The sequence below is a fragment of the Copidosoma floridanum genome, unplaced genomic scaffold (genome assembly GCF_036245765.1).
Source record: "Copidosoma floridanum isolate Cflo_tuat_1 unplaced genomic scaffold, Cflo_Japanese_pri ptg000030l, whole genome shotgun sequence".
NCBI lineage: Eukaryota > Metazoa > Arthropoda > Insecta > Hymenoptera > Encyrtidae > Copidosoma > Copidosoma floridanum.
In genome coordinates this window covers 4,707,671-4,722,301 of record NW_028321907.1, presented here as the reverse complement: position 1 = coordinate 4,722,301, position 14,631 = coordinate 4,707,671, and the positions used below count along the sequence as shown (strand labels likewise).

General features: G+C 43.9%; 1 protein-coding gene across 1 annotated transcript in view; it reads left to right on the top strand.

Annotated features, from left to right (window-relative positions):
• Positions 1 to 14,631, top strand: part of timeout (circadian regulator timeout) — a 116,092-nt gene that overhangs the window by 39,795 nt on the left and 61,666 nt on the right. The window lies entirely within an intron of this gene.

The following is a 14,631-nucleotide window of genomic DNA, read 5'->3' as shown; positions in this document are numbered from 1 at the left end:
TGAGGTGCGTTGCAGTAGTAGGTGGTAAATGTTGATGTTTTCTTTGAATGCAAAGTGAGCCCCTGGGGGGTGCCCTTTTATTTGAATGACGTGAAAAGCCTTGCTACACTACATCGAAAAAGGATAACAAGGAACACTGGGTGTGGGTGGCAGGGGGAGGGGAGGGGGTTAGAATTCAATTTTCGAGAGTTAATTGACGAAGGAGAGAGCTCTGGAGCGCGATAAGCCGGCGAGTCCCCGTTCGTGTACCACCCACGCGAACTTTCGCGCCTTCGTCGCAGCGAGTGAGAGTGCGCCATATATATGTACAATATATATATACGCCGTCGAGAGATTGATTTGCTCCGCTGAGTGATTTGCAATCCGCTTTGGCTTTTTCCGCGTATTTTTCCCGTAATTAAAGTAGATTTCATCGATATTCCCGGGCTAAGGAGCGACGTGCCTTTTTTTTCGGAGTCTTTGAAACCTCTCTCTCTCTCTGTGTGTGTGTGTGTGTGTGTGTGTGTGTGTGTGTGTGTGTGTGTGTGTGTGTGTGTGTGTGTGTGTGTGTGTGTATCCAGGAATGACGGAAAAGAGAGAGAGTCGGTCTTTTTTCTCTTTCATCTCGGCTCCTCATTATTTTAAATTGATCTCGAGAGCCGAGAGACAGCGGATGGTGTACACGGCGTTGCAGGTGTGCGAGCTTTACCTTCCCGCAGAGCGCCGGACTACGATACCGCTGTTACGAGATCGTTATTTTTTATTCCGACTAAAGATATATTTATACTTTTACCGGGGTCCCCTGGCATGCGCGCCATTCTCCTCCTCTTGCTCGATGTATCTCGAATGTAGTGAATCTTTATTTGTTTTACAGGTCACGAATAGGTGTTGCTGGTTTATTTATTTATTTATTTTTTTATCATTTGTGCTAAAAAATTATAACTCGGGTATTTTTCAACCAAGTGCTTGTACAAATTAAAAGTGTACGCCGAGTGAGTGCGCGCAAAAGGTATAAATGAACGATCCGAGTTTCCCAGATTCAGGAGCTCGTAGTTAGCTTTAAGACCGTTAATGAACTTTCATGCGAATACCATCGTCATCGTCGTCGTCTCTGGGAAAATTAGATATCTCTCGGCGAAACATCTGCCAAATTAAATATCAACTCGCGGGTATTGTGAGAATAAACATATCCGTATCTCTCGGGCTGATGTTTTTCCTCCCTCCTCCGTGAAAGCCCCCTCCAGCTGCGGATGATTTTTAACTTCGTCTTCGTGGCTCTAAAGGCCGTGCGATGAAAGTTACCATCAGCTTTTTTTCTTTTTTTTTTTTTCGCAAAACTTAGAAATTAATTTACTTCCTGGTGGATTGAGCGAAACTTAGTGGAGTTTATTTAGTTTTGATCTTGCAAAAGTTGTTCTGGGAGTTGTTTACGCGAAAACATGCCATACCTCCTTCCTGGAAAATGTATGTATATGCATTGTTTGTTCGACTTTGCTGGAGTGTAAATGAGTTTTTACAAAGGTATTTGCATTTTAACTGGGTTACGTCGAAAAGTATACTCTAGGTTTATTACTCTAATGACTTTCAAGATTTATATAAATATGTTTCTTCGTTACCAGCCCACCGGCTTGGACAAAGGATTCGGTTTAAAACTCACACTCATAAAATAAATTTCATTTTACACGCACCTTCTTATGATATTCTTTGCATTCTATGTCTCTATGTGCATTGTAAATTTACGTAACCCACGATGTGGAAAAAAATTTCCTCTTGGTTTTTCTGATTGTCACACTTTAAAGAAGCTCATAGATTTAAAAACTCAACAAGTTCTTCGTTAGCGAAAAATTGACGTCGTTAAAATTGGACACGAATTTTCCTCCAAAAGGGAAAACCTCTCTCCAAGTTTCCCGTCCTTGGTCAAAGTTTTAAATTGAGTTTACACTCGGTGGCCCTGCATTGGAATTTTCCCATTCGAATTCGCGATATCAAAAACAAGTCTTTCACGTGAATGCGTGACTCTGTAATTCGTGGATCATGACAACTCCTTTCCCCCGTCGTTTCGTTGTACTTTTTCGTTATTCGATTGAAACTTGGTTCGCCAACTTTTTCCTTATCGACCCTCCAAAAATCGTTTAAACTCGAAAAGAAAAAAAAAGAGAAACGTAAAACTCTCGCATCTCAGGGGGAGGGGGGGGGGGAGAAAAGCCCCTTTGCGACGCTTATTCGAAACAACTTAGCCTACTTTTTCCCGAGGAATTTTTCCTTACGCGCCATTACCGCGTCGACGTTGCAGGCGCTCTGCAACTTCCAAATCGACGTCGGCCTTATAGTCGGTCTTTTCTCCAACTCTGCGCATTCCAGCGCCCCGGCCATTATACTCTTGCTACACCGGCACGGGAAAAAAGAAGGGAGGAAGAAAATTTTCTAATATTCGCGCTTCTCGATACAGCTCGGGAAAACGTGCGTTTTATGTCTCCTAGCGCTTACGACTCATCGCTTCCTATGCGTATACCCATTCCGTCGATATTGTTGCACGCTATTGGCTCTCCGGTCCCTACATCAAACCGGCTACTTTATTAATTTTCCGCGTATAGCCTCGTTGTTGCACGCATCGCTTATGCGTCGTTCGATAACTCGATGTTTGCGAGAAGTGGGACACTCTTTTTTTTCCATACCGTTCCATGGAAATTATTTACAAGCGATTGATGAAAGGGTTCTGAATATATAAAAAAAAAAAAAAATGTCCCGCATGTACACGCGTATTTCATTGTTGGGTTTTTAACAATAGCTTCGTCTCATGAAAATAAAATGATTATCCGTAAAGGTTTTCGTACCAAGGGAATACACACGTGTACACATACACGCAGAGCCGTGGAAAATACTAAGAAATTCATTTCAATGAAAGCATATCATTTATTTATGATTTTTCATTTTTGAGTCGACATCGTCATCATCGCGATATCAATTAATGTTGAATCCCAATCTTGGTTTGTTTTCCAAATTCCAAAGTGTAATAACGCGATCAAAGGGGGCTTTGAATAATTCAATTCGCGTTCGCCCGACGAACGAAATTACACGGCGAAATTTACAAGGAGACCCTCCACACGTACACGAGCGTAATTGAATTTCCCAACAATGAACAGTGAGTTTTCATCGCACCGGCAGCGCCGCAGGTGCATAAATACAGTTTTTGTGAATCACCAAGACCCCATCCGTATATCCTCGGAAAAACTCCATTAACCTCGACCCCGGGAACCGTCTTGCGTTTGTAATTTTCGACCGGATGAGACGAGAGAGAGAGACTCCACGGCGTGTAGGGGCACAATAGGCGCGCTCGTCGCAAAGAAAATTAATTTCGATTAATAATAACAAGAAGGGCGACTGGACCGGGGGCGATTCAATTAAAAGGGGAACATGCACACACACGCACGTTTGTCGTATTGTCGGGTGCACCGAGATGGGAGTCGTGTACACGACGAAAGGGAATAAAGGAGCGGGGCAAACTCTCGAGAGTCTCGGATGAATCGCGGAGATAAGAAATAATGAAAGGAAGAAGAAACGGAGGGGTGGGGGAGGAAATAACGGATCACCCGGGTCGGAGAAAATTCGGGAAATACATGGAGAAAGAGAGAGATCTATTTCTGCGGCTGCATCGGCAAACGAGTGTGCGCTCTGTTGCCGGCGTGTAGCGCACCGCTTAAACTCTTGCTCGGCTTTTTATCGTAGCGCAGGCTATTCTTCGCGAGCTAAAGCAGAAGGAAAGGTACAGGGGAAATGATATCGTTGACCCGCTGGGCTATGTTTCCGTGGCTGGAGGGGGGGGGAGAAGGGGGACATGCGAGCAATAACGCGGAGCTTGGAATGAACGCCCAAGCCCCCGGTGTACAGGAGGGGGTTGGAACGAGATGCGGAGAATAGAAAAGACAGAGCAGTACAGAGGGTAGGTACCACTGTATGTACAGGCATGATAGTCTCTCTCCTCCCCTATTGAATCTCTTGTGCAAACGAATTTCTTTCTTTCTTTCTTTCTTTGGTTGGTTGGTTGGTTCGTTCTCTTTTAGAGTCACTTTTTGAAGAGACGGGACTGCTCGACCACTGAATTTCATCCCTTTCCGCGTATAAGCTGCTGTTTTATTGTAATTCAGGGCAAAAGGTATACGTATAAATATATATATATATATATTCACTTTTGTGCAAAAAAACAAAGTGGTTCGACGAATGATGTACCAAACGTTGGGCATCAAGTAAAATGGAAATGGTTTTTAAAATAATACACCTGCGAATTTCATCCCCGAAAATACACAATGCGCTCGTTTCTCGCAAATGCACTCGTGCACGAATCGTACATTATCCATATGTGTTCCTACATGTATCTCGAAATTTAATAAAAAGGCCAATCCGGTATTAGCACGAATACGCCTCTCTTCCTCCCGCATACAAATACATGTATATATTGTGTGCTCGTGTGCAGCGGACGGACGGATGAATAGGGCGCTGTGCTGTTCTTATCCCTCGCAAATGCCAATATAATCGTGCGCGCGCAAAAAAAACGCGGGCTCCGCTTTTTTTTTGCATTGAAAACAAAATACAAACTTATGAAAGCTCGTGCAGCCAAAGCGGGAGGGAGAATCCGGTCGAGCTAAAGACGCGCTTTGGAAAGTCGGAGGATCAGCTTGCTCCTTTGCTCGATCTTTGGCTCCTGGTGTGTGGGTATGTATAGGGAGAACCTCGAAAAGACAGAGTATATAGCGGAACGGAGAAAGGGGGGTGTACCGTACAGTGGAAAGGCCTGCTAACAAGGAGAAGCCGATTTGACGGCTCGGCCGGAACGAATGCATCTAGGCTCTTTTTTCCCTTGCGCTCGGCGTACTCCTGCACAACTTGTGTTTTCTTAGTAACTTAACTTTTTAACTATACCTTTGGGTCGGTCGGCGAAAAATTAGCGCATCCGACGTCTCTTACCGCGTAAGCGACGTTTAATGTTAATTGAAGATATTCTCCGGGAGCTTGTGCTTATTTTCTTATCTTTTGGTTGGATGGAGGTAATTTTATTTTCCGCGTACGCGGTGTACGGATGGTGGTTTTGGTTAGATTTTTTGTTGTTATCCGTATAATTTTAAAAGAAAAAACAAAAACTTTTTTTGGTCCAATAATTAGAGATCACGGCTGCAAGATTTACTCCGGTACCCCAGGGTCTTACGATATTCGTTTGAAAAGCAACGTGCAGCAGAAAGCACAAAGCATATTCCAAGTGACACGGTCGCGGGGAGCTAGTAAATTACAAACACGAAAACACAGGTGCACGAAGCTCGCGTTACCCTTGCCGTTCGTGTGTACATGTATACGTATAAACACACACACACACCCACGGTATAGCGCACAGAGAGGGAGCAAACAATGCCGTATCAGCTCCCTCGGGACGCTCGTCCCGGCTGGTGGCACAGCCGGACGACACTTTGTCCCCAGATAGTATTTTTCCGAGGATGCAGCTTCGATATCCTCCTCTGTCGTCGGAAACCCGATCCCTTTTCTTTTTCTCCCCGCCTCGCTCTCCCTATCGTCTAAAAGATGGATGCGCGTGCTTCTTTTCCCGGTGCATCATCCTGCTTCCTTGCAAGTCCATACGGATGCCATGTCGCGCGTGTACACGGAAAACGAAAGAGATGCCCGGCCGTGTGTTTACGTCCCTTTGGTAGTATATGATCTTTGCGAGGGAGCATGGGTTCTTCAAAGTTTGATGAATCTCGATAAAACTTGGCCGCTCTTACTTCCTGCTCGTAAAAAAAAAGGCGGAATGAAGCCTTGCGTCGTCGTAAAAGAAGAGGAAGAACTCGAAATTAAATAATTTTTACACTTTCCCGTCTTCTTGGTCTCTTTGTTTTTCTTATCTGCGGTCAAACTTCGGCTTCTTCGTTTCCAGTTGAACGTGAGGCTAGATAAGAATGTGTCACGATGAGCAGTGGCATAAGAAAGCTGTAAAGCTTTGGTGTCAGACGCTGACTTATATCTCGGTTATACTCTCGTCTCTGCAGGCACTATTGGTCAGTGAGTTGTAATCTTAAGGGGTTGTATAGTATTTTTTTACGTGTGTCGCTCTTACCAGCTTTTGATAGATCTAAGATTTTCTTGTGCACTTACAACTTTGGTGTTTTTTTGTTGCATCCTTAAGGGAAGTTTTATTATTATGCGGGCGAAAGTAAAATTTTGCTGAAGACGTGTTAAAAATATGTTTTATGGGGTGTCATGTCTCACGATTTTCTCGACTGAGTTTTACTTGATCAACCTTTTTGTGTTTTTCTTACTCGTAGCGGTTCACAAAACGTACAATATTCTTTATACTGTTTAAAATGTTTATGATGAATTTATTTAGTAATCATAAAATCATTTGTACATTGAATAATAAACGATAAGTAAATCCTAATGAATTTTTTTCAAGACGATTGCGGAAATAAATAATTTTTTGATAAAAATTTCAATGATACTATTAACAACTGTTTTTAAGTAAAGCAAAGAAATTTTTTTCAATCTCCAACTTAAAACTTCTATTTTACTTTGAGTAACGCATCTTATCGAAAAAAAAAGAGGTAATATAACATAACACAGATTCCATCAGAATATTTCATTCATTACTTGAGATTAAAATATTTTAAACATTAAATTTTTATCAAATAACTTTGAAGAAGTTTTTATGAAAATAACATCAGGTAATAATTTAAATCTATGATATGAATTGTACAACGGACAATGATTATTAAAATCATAAAAATGTAAAAAGTATGCGACTTGTAGAATTTCTGTGAAATAAAATGTAATTTGAATCGTATATTCATCAAAAGGTATAAAAAGATACACAAGTAAGATAAATATTCAAAGGAAGCTCCACGCCAATTGGAATTGACAGTGGCATTTCACACTGCAGTCGACGTAATCATCTTTATATTACCTCTTCGTCACTGACCTACATCCCATTAAATTCATTTGCTTTGAATACATTGTAACTCATTTTTGCTGATGAATTCCCTATTCACCACAAAGCCCTCCCGCATTTTGTAAGCCCACGTATACGCGTAAAAATCGCGTTTCCCTGAAAACACACCCGCGCCTTTCACGGGGACTTATGAGAATCGTGTGCAGACCTGCTTCTCTTTCACCCGCGGAAAAAACGGGGCGTCGTGAAAGCGCGCGAGGCGCATTTATATATAAAATTTCTCTCCCTCCCTAATAAGACGTCTCTCATTTCCGGCAAGCGAGCTCGGGGCGCCTTTGAGCATCGACGCCACTCGCTCCCGTCTCCCGCGCGAAATTAAAAAGCACGAGGGAGCAAAGAGACAGACCCTCCCGTTCGAACATTGCTGCCCCGAGTCTTTTCCGATTCATTCAAAACCGCGTCTCGCGCATATTGTACCTACTGCATGCTGCTAAACACGAGTACAATGGAAAAAAAAGGAGCGCCTTGCTTTTGTCATTTTGCGCTTTCCACGCGTATACCTTTTGCCAAGCGGGCTTTTATTTTAGCCAGAGTCCCGAGCATTTCCTCCTTTTTATTGAATACGTTCAAGGACGAGCGCTCGCGTTACAGTCGCTGGATATGCAGCCAAGGGGGACGAGACACTCCCGAGCACCCATTGCGGCTCTTTTTAACTGCACTACTGCAGTTTGGCTCTCCTTTGTCTGCACCACACGCTCCAGATACTCCGTGGTCGGTCCGCATTGTTGCTTTAATTAACATAGGGCCGCCGCGTTAGCTGAATTTTTTCCGAATTGCAGGCAAATTAGTGCTCCTCTTTTCTTCTTCTTCTTCTTCTCTCGAGATGTCATTTTCTTTTCTTTCAATGCGAACAATGTTTTTCATTCGAGAATAAACGAGAATCACGTGTTTCGAGCTTTTTTTTTTTTTTACACCCGATGCAATATACTTACTCCTGGAACCTGTTTTCAATCCGCACCAGGAAATCCTAATTTTGGTCGATTGTTCGAGTGGCCCGGCGTGAGTATTCGAAACCAAACGGTGAGACCTACGCGTGGCACGCGATCATAAATATCGTAGCATTGGCCACTTAGATCGAGCCTGACGTCTTTTGAAACGAATTACGACTCCCCGGCTATACGCACGCAATAAAGAAGAGCCCCTCTGTCGCCCGCAATTATCAAAATTAAGCTCCCCCTTGGAAAAGTATTCCCAAGTCGCGTCTTCTTCTTCCCTCGAAGAGGGGAAATTTCCCGAGTCCACCGACGTCTCTCGCGAAATCCTGTCGAGGAAAAAATAAAGAAAAAGAGAAGGGAAGAGGCGCCGGTTACAAAGTTACTTTTACGAGGGCAAATGTAAATGGGGCGGGGAAGGGGCGCAAGTTCTCCGCGGAGAGTCTGGAAGTGCCTCGCAAGTGGATGGCTCCTCCTTTCCCCCCCCCCCATCCTTCTCTCGCAGCGATGGTCGTCGGCTTTCTCCGAAGAGGGGGTGGGGGGCACGAGAGACCAGCAGACTTTGTAATTGCAGAGGCTTTAACGCGCCGCTGATGGTCAATGGCAGACGGTGCACGGCTACTGTCGTTCTCGAAGACTCGGGGTAACGGCAGAGCCAGCGCCGAGGGTCTCCGAGCTTTGGACTTGAAGAAAATGGCCAAAGATACTCAAAGTGAGAAAAGGGGATAACGAGCTGGAGTTTCGCGGGGTAAAGGGAAGGCGATCGAGCGGAGAAAAATGGGGCGAGGGAAGGGGCTTACGGGATTTTCTGGTTATGGATGGGTCAGGTGGATTGGATACTTGCGTCGAACTCTGATCTCAGGACTAGAGGGGGGAGGGGGTGAATTTTAGGGGCTGAAAAAATGGTGGGACTTGACGTATGCTGATTGAATTTGAAGTAAAATGTTTGTCGGGTGAAATATTGTTGGGGTGGAAAAAGTGCAGCCGGGCATTAAAAGCGCAAATGAGCGGAAAAAAGCTCGCAGGAGGAGAAAGTGGGAAATTAGTAAACGACGAGACGCAGCGAGGAGGGTGAGGGTCGAGTCAAAGGCGAAAGTTGGAGCGGGGATTAGGAGCTCTGGGGGTGAAAGAGCAAGCGAGCCGAAAAAAGTGTAGCGGCCAGAGGACAAAGGAGCGATTCAAAGAAGGAAGAAAAGAAAAGAGGGATGTGACTGTCTTTGGGAGCAAAAGGGATCTGTTGTTTTAAAATGGGGTTGCACTTTAGCGTGGAATTGTTAATAGAATGGAGGGGAGACAGAGTGCGTATTCCAGAAGCCCCGAGTGGCTGCAGGCAAGTGCTCGAAGGGGTCTTAAAAAGCTTTCACGTCCAGCTTGATTTTTTAATTAATTAACATTACTTTTGAGCTTTTTCGGCAATAAAGTTAATTTAAAATAGTTGCTTCGCGCGATACACGTACCCCCGAAATTAACTTCATCAAGGCGTTGGCTTAGGGATATTACTCGATAATGCAGGAGGCGTGCGCACCTGTGTATCAAATTTTAATTAAAATTTATAACTACAGAGCGGAGAATACTCGACTCTGCGTTTATACGTAGACGCGTTTGTTTACGAATTTCGTGGCTGGTAGATTGTGTACACCACCCCCAGTCCGTGTTTTCTGGAATCACCTTATAACATGTTGGCGTGTATATATGCACGTGCATCTGAAAGCTTCGGTGTTCTAAGAATATCCAGAGAAATCCGATATCATGAGCTTTTGGAGTTTCGAATTAAAGTGTACCGTAGCTAAGAGGACAAAAAAAGGGGGGTATAATAATCCTGCACGGGTGAAATTAATTTTAACGAGAACGAGTCGAAAAAAGGGAGATGCAGTGTCATTCTATAGGCGAAAAGTCTGGCAAGCTCAGCTGAGCACAGGAATCAAGTGCTTGCGGCCGAAACAACAAACCTCGTCGCTTCTGAGATTTATTGTCTTCCCTATCACCGAGTGGGAAGCTCTGAAAGCTCAATTTTCTTTCGTCGTGCTTTCGCGCTCGTCTTTAACTGCAACACAGAGGAGTGCACATCCGTTGTACTCGTTCGTCGCTTAATGAGGAGGATATTATGCTGCAACCTCTAGTGGGTGTACCCGAAGGCAGAGGGGCGTCGTTACGCGAGACGAGACGTTTTGATTTTTCCTCGGGACGACCTCGTTTCTTACCGCGTGTCTTTTTTCATCTTTTGAGAGAGACGAAATGGGTTGGAATTAAGTGGGGGTAGAATTTTATTCGAGTGCCTCGTGCGATGAGTGGGAGCCGCGTTTTGAATTTACACTCGGGGCACCGTCGAGTGCTTATGCACTTGTTGTGTATTCATAGATTCGTACAAAAACCGAAATTGAAATGCGAAATTGGTTTGAATCAAAAGTGAATGCGCTCGCTTTTTTTTTTTTTTTTTTTTTATTAATGAAAATCCAGTTTTTTTTTTCAGTAATCAAAATATTACCATTTGGCTTTCATACGATTTCACGAATGCAAGTACAGCAAATTAAAATTCATTTTTATTTTATTGCCATTTTCTCATGCAATTTCATAATTATCATTTCTTGATTTTGACAAAGCGGAAAAAACCACCTTATTTTTCATGTACTAAGTCGATGAGAACATTTCGCGAAACTCGACTGAGATAGCGAATAGCTCAAAAATTGCGACAAGTGTTACTTTTCGAAGTCTCCTTTACTAAAAATAAATCCCATGCTCTCGTCAGTCTTGGTATTCAAATTTCGCACGCTACTACCTGCAAGCTCTCGTACCCCGTCGTAAGGCACGCATTGACGCAAGGATTTTCTTTCACCTCTGTTTGAATTTTTCCGGTAGTTTGGCTCTTTTTTTCTTCTTTTCCTTTTATACAGAGACGATTTTATATCTGCGAGCGATACAAAAAAAAAAATCGCCCTCGGCGCGAACGTGCCGTGAATCGTGGCAAGCGAAAATCACGCGAGTCGTTTCAGTCGCCAAACGCGAGAAATCATACACGAGATTGTCATTGTTATTTTTTCAACTGCATATTCCGTTGGATTTTAAAATAAAAATCCCGTGTAATTTTAATTTAAAACAACGTGTCAGTAAACATGGTCGGTATTTGTTTATTCCCGCCTCCTGGGCATCACTCGTCGATTGCAGTAGTATAGCTGCGAGTTTGGTCAGCCTCTAGGGTCATTTGACATATCCCGGTTTTTCCCGTCCGAATTGCCTCGTACAAGTGCTCGTGTAAAATTCATTCGGACTCGTTGCTACTACACGCATTGGCTCGATACAAAATGAATACGAATTGCTGTTTTTCCCCCCCTCTTTCACGTGCGCGCGCGCTGATGAGACATTGTTACCCGAAAGAAGAGCCACGGAACGCTTGCTGGAAATATCTCGTGGTTCGGTATTTTTTTTTTTATTCCATGAAAAAAAAAATATTATTCCTGTCGAAGCGAACCAGACAAATCGCCAATGCAAACGTAGTTTATCGAAAATGGCACGATTCAGAGGGTTCCATCGGAGGAGAGCACACACAAAACAGGAAACAGCCCGCCAACACTGGACGACGCAAATGATTCGCTTGTCAGTATTCCAGCGAGCTGCGACCTATTTTGAATAGAAGAAAGGACTCGGGACGGAGGAAGGAGGGGGTGAACCGGTCGAAAGAAACAGCTTCGGACGTTTGCGTCTTTTTGAATTTTTCACCGTACACTCGGGTAGTTCTTTCTCGCGCCAAGTGCGCGCTCGGCTATTTTTCACGAGCACCAGTAGCAACGGTGCTAGCACCTCCTTTGAAATTACTTTTTTGCATTTTTTAACAACCCAAGTGGCCCTAGGAATGGTGGCGCAACATTCGTTTCTATCAGCTGCCCCCCCTCCCCTCCTTGCTCTTTTTGAGGGTGGAAAGTTGCAGTTGAGCTCTCGTCCAGGTCCTTTTCTTTTTTTCCGAATCGTAGTTTATTTTCGGGTGAAGTAATTGAATACGGAATTTCGCGCTCATTTCATGGGGCTGTGTGCGCCGCTAAATTTATGGCACGGGTCGCGAGTGCAGCACATTGAATCTTTCAACAACGCCTGTAGGATTTTTTTTTTATTCTGTCTTGGAGATTGCTCTGCATCGGTCAAAAACAAAGATTTTCTAGAAACGTGTTTTACGATTTTAATTGTTGAAATGTTTCCCACTCGTTTGCAGGTGACTTGTGCGATAAAATTATTTCCCTTTTTTGTTAATGAACTATGACATTTTTATTCAGAAAAAAATTTAATATTTATCTCTTTGTTGCGCGTCAAAAGTGACCCCATGCGTTTTTTTCATAACCAATTTTTAAACGCTCGAGCTCACGTGCGGCACGCCTAAAGAGTTGCGGGCCTTTGATCACTGAAACGGCCAATCTTGTTAGTGTCAATCATTTTTTTTTTTTTTTTTGTGAAAATTCAACCGATGCGTGGGTCCCGTGAGTTTTAACGAAATTTTCATCGCGCGAAATAAAAAATTAAATTCCCCAACCAAACGTCACTCTCGCGGCTGCCTTGGTCCTTCGTATTTCCACTTGCCCGATAAATTAACCCGAGCTGTTGATTCTCCCTGGTTTTTTTTCTTCCCGGAGGTGGAAAAGGAAGAAAAAACAATGAAAGCGGGAATTCATCTCCTCCACCCTTATCGAGACATTCCCGAGTCAATGGCAGCCAATAGAGGTCGTCGACGACTCGCTATCCACAGACATCTCCCTCTTTATCTCCGATGCGTCGTCGTCGTCGTTCCGCCCACGTTCGTAGTTTTTTTTTTTTTTCCTTCTTTCCTCCTACCGTGTGCGGAAAGTACTGATAATAAACCGCGGAGTTCTCGTACGAGAGGGCTTTCTCCGCTGCATCAAACATACGTCCCAGTGTTTAATGAGCTCGCTCGCGAATATCCTGGGCGCACGTTTATTGGCTCGACTTTCTCGTCTCCGTTTGTTTATGCACCTTTTGCTCTCCATCTCCGAGTTCAACTCGACTTTATTTTATCGCCTTGAGATTGCATCTTTGCGGGGTTTTATTACGTATATAGCATATCGTAGGGAGGATGAGAGTCAATATGCGTACTTTTATACGTTGTACACACGGATAGCTTCCTTATTTTTCTCGCGTGCGTGTGCGTGTCTTATAGTTATCTAGAAAAGTAGCCCTTTTTGAGTTACTGTTGTACTTGTGTTTTACTTTCAGATCTTGTTTCCTTTCGGTGCTATAACTATGTTCAACATCGCGTATCTCGTTTCTGAATAAATGTTCATCATCATCATGTGTTTGCAGAATGCGGAATGTCGAGTAACTTTACGAACTTTACTAATTTGATTACGTTTTCCGTTTGCGTTACACATAGTTGACTATTAACGTGACATGATTTTACTGAGAAACTTCCAGCTATTTTGTATCTCCCGAAGCTTGACGTAAAATCTAGGATAAGGATATAGAGCAAATAGTAACTTTTTGCTCAATACGAGACAAAAACAACTGTTCTTGACTTCGAAAACTTTCCTTGCTGGAAAACATCAACCAGACAAATGATCCTCCTGTAAATCCGAAAAACTCGCAAGCTCGTGTTTACACTTCCGGGCAGGGGGCATTGATCCCCTTCGGCCACTCTTACAAAAGTAGAAGCCGCGCTTTTTTTTTCCTCGAGGGCGCCTAGCGTCGATTTTTCGCCGACCAGGAAGAAGGGGGAGCACTGTCGACTTGATTATCCAGGCAATAATAGCGTCGGCTGTGGCGAGCGAGCAGACGAAGGAGAAAAACTCGGGCCGAGATTTATTTCGCGCGCGCATCCATCCGTAGGCGTGTCCCTTTCCCGAAACGAGTGTATACTCTCTTTCTTGGCTGGCTTTTTGCTGCGCAGCCTCTTCCGAACTTCCGTTTCGTGTACGTCGGATAAAGAATATAGGGGGACATAAGTAAAAAAAAAAAAAAAAAAAAAATCTTCGCTTATCTTCACCTTTTCATCGTAAACATTAAAAACGATCCTTTACCTTGAACACGTATAAGTGCCCGAGGAACTACTCCCGGCACATAGTGAGCGCGAGTCCAAATTAATGCGCGAAATTGACCCATTTCGCGGCCTCGCACGCCGCGAAGAATAATAGCTCGATTTCCCGTTTATACACAGACGCATGCACACACATTAAAGACATTTAACTGCACGAACGCGAGCCCAACTTACTCGCCCAAGTGCCCCTACTTTCCGACAAAAGTTTATCTGCGCCCGGGCGTATCTCCTTAGAATAATTGCCGCACATCTGCGCGTCCAGGAGGTGTGTACGTGTGCACCCGCTCTACTCTGATTTTCGTTTCCAAACAGTGGGAAAATCCTTCGTACTCGGGCCGCTGTTTCGAGCACATTTTGAGCGTTATATTCTATGTTCTTCGAGATTCGAAGGGGCACCGATTAAAAGTTCAATCGCAGCGCGACTCGTTAAACTTTTGTGAGTACGGAAAAACGGAGCGATTTTTTTTGCGAAAACTTTAAGGATTCGGCTTACAGTATTTCACTGGCCCAGCGCCAGTGTCTTCTTACTTGTGTTTTCTGCCACTTTTGGACGAGACAAAACTAATATGCCGGGGGTCAATGTGGATGCTGATACACCGCCGAGAAGAGCGGAAAGCCGACTCATCTCTTTGAAGAGCGAGCAAAAAGGACGCGGGAGGCTAATCTCGGCTGTGCCATCTCCTCCTCGTTGGCCAGACGGA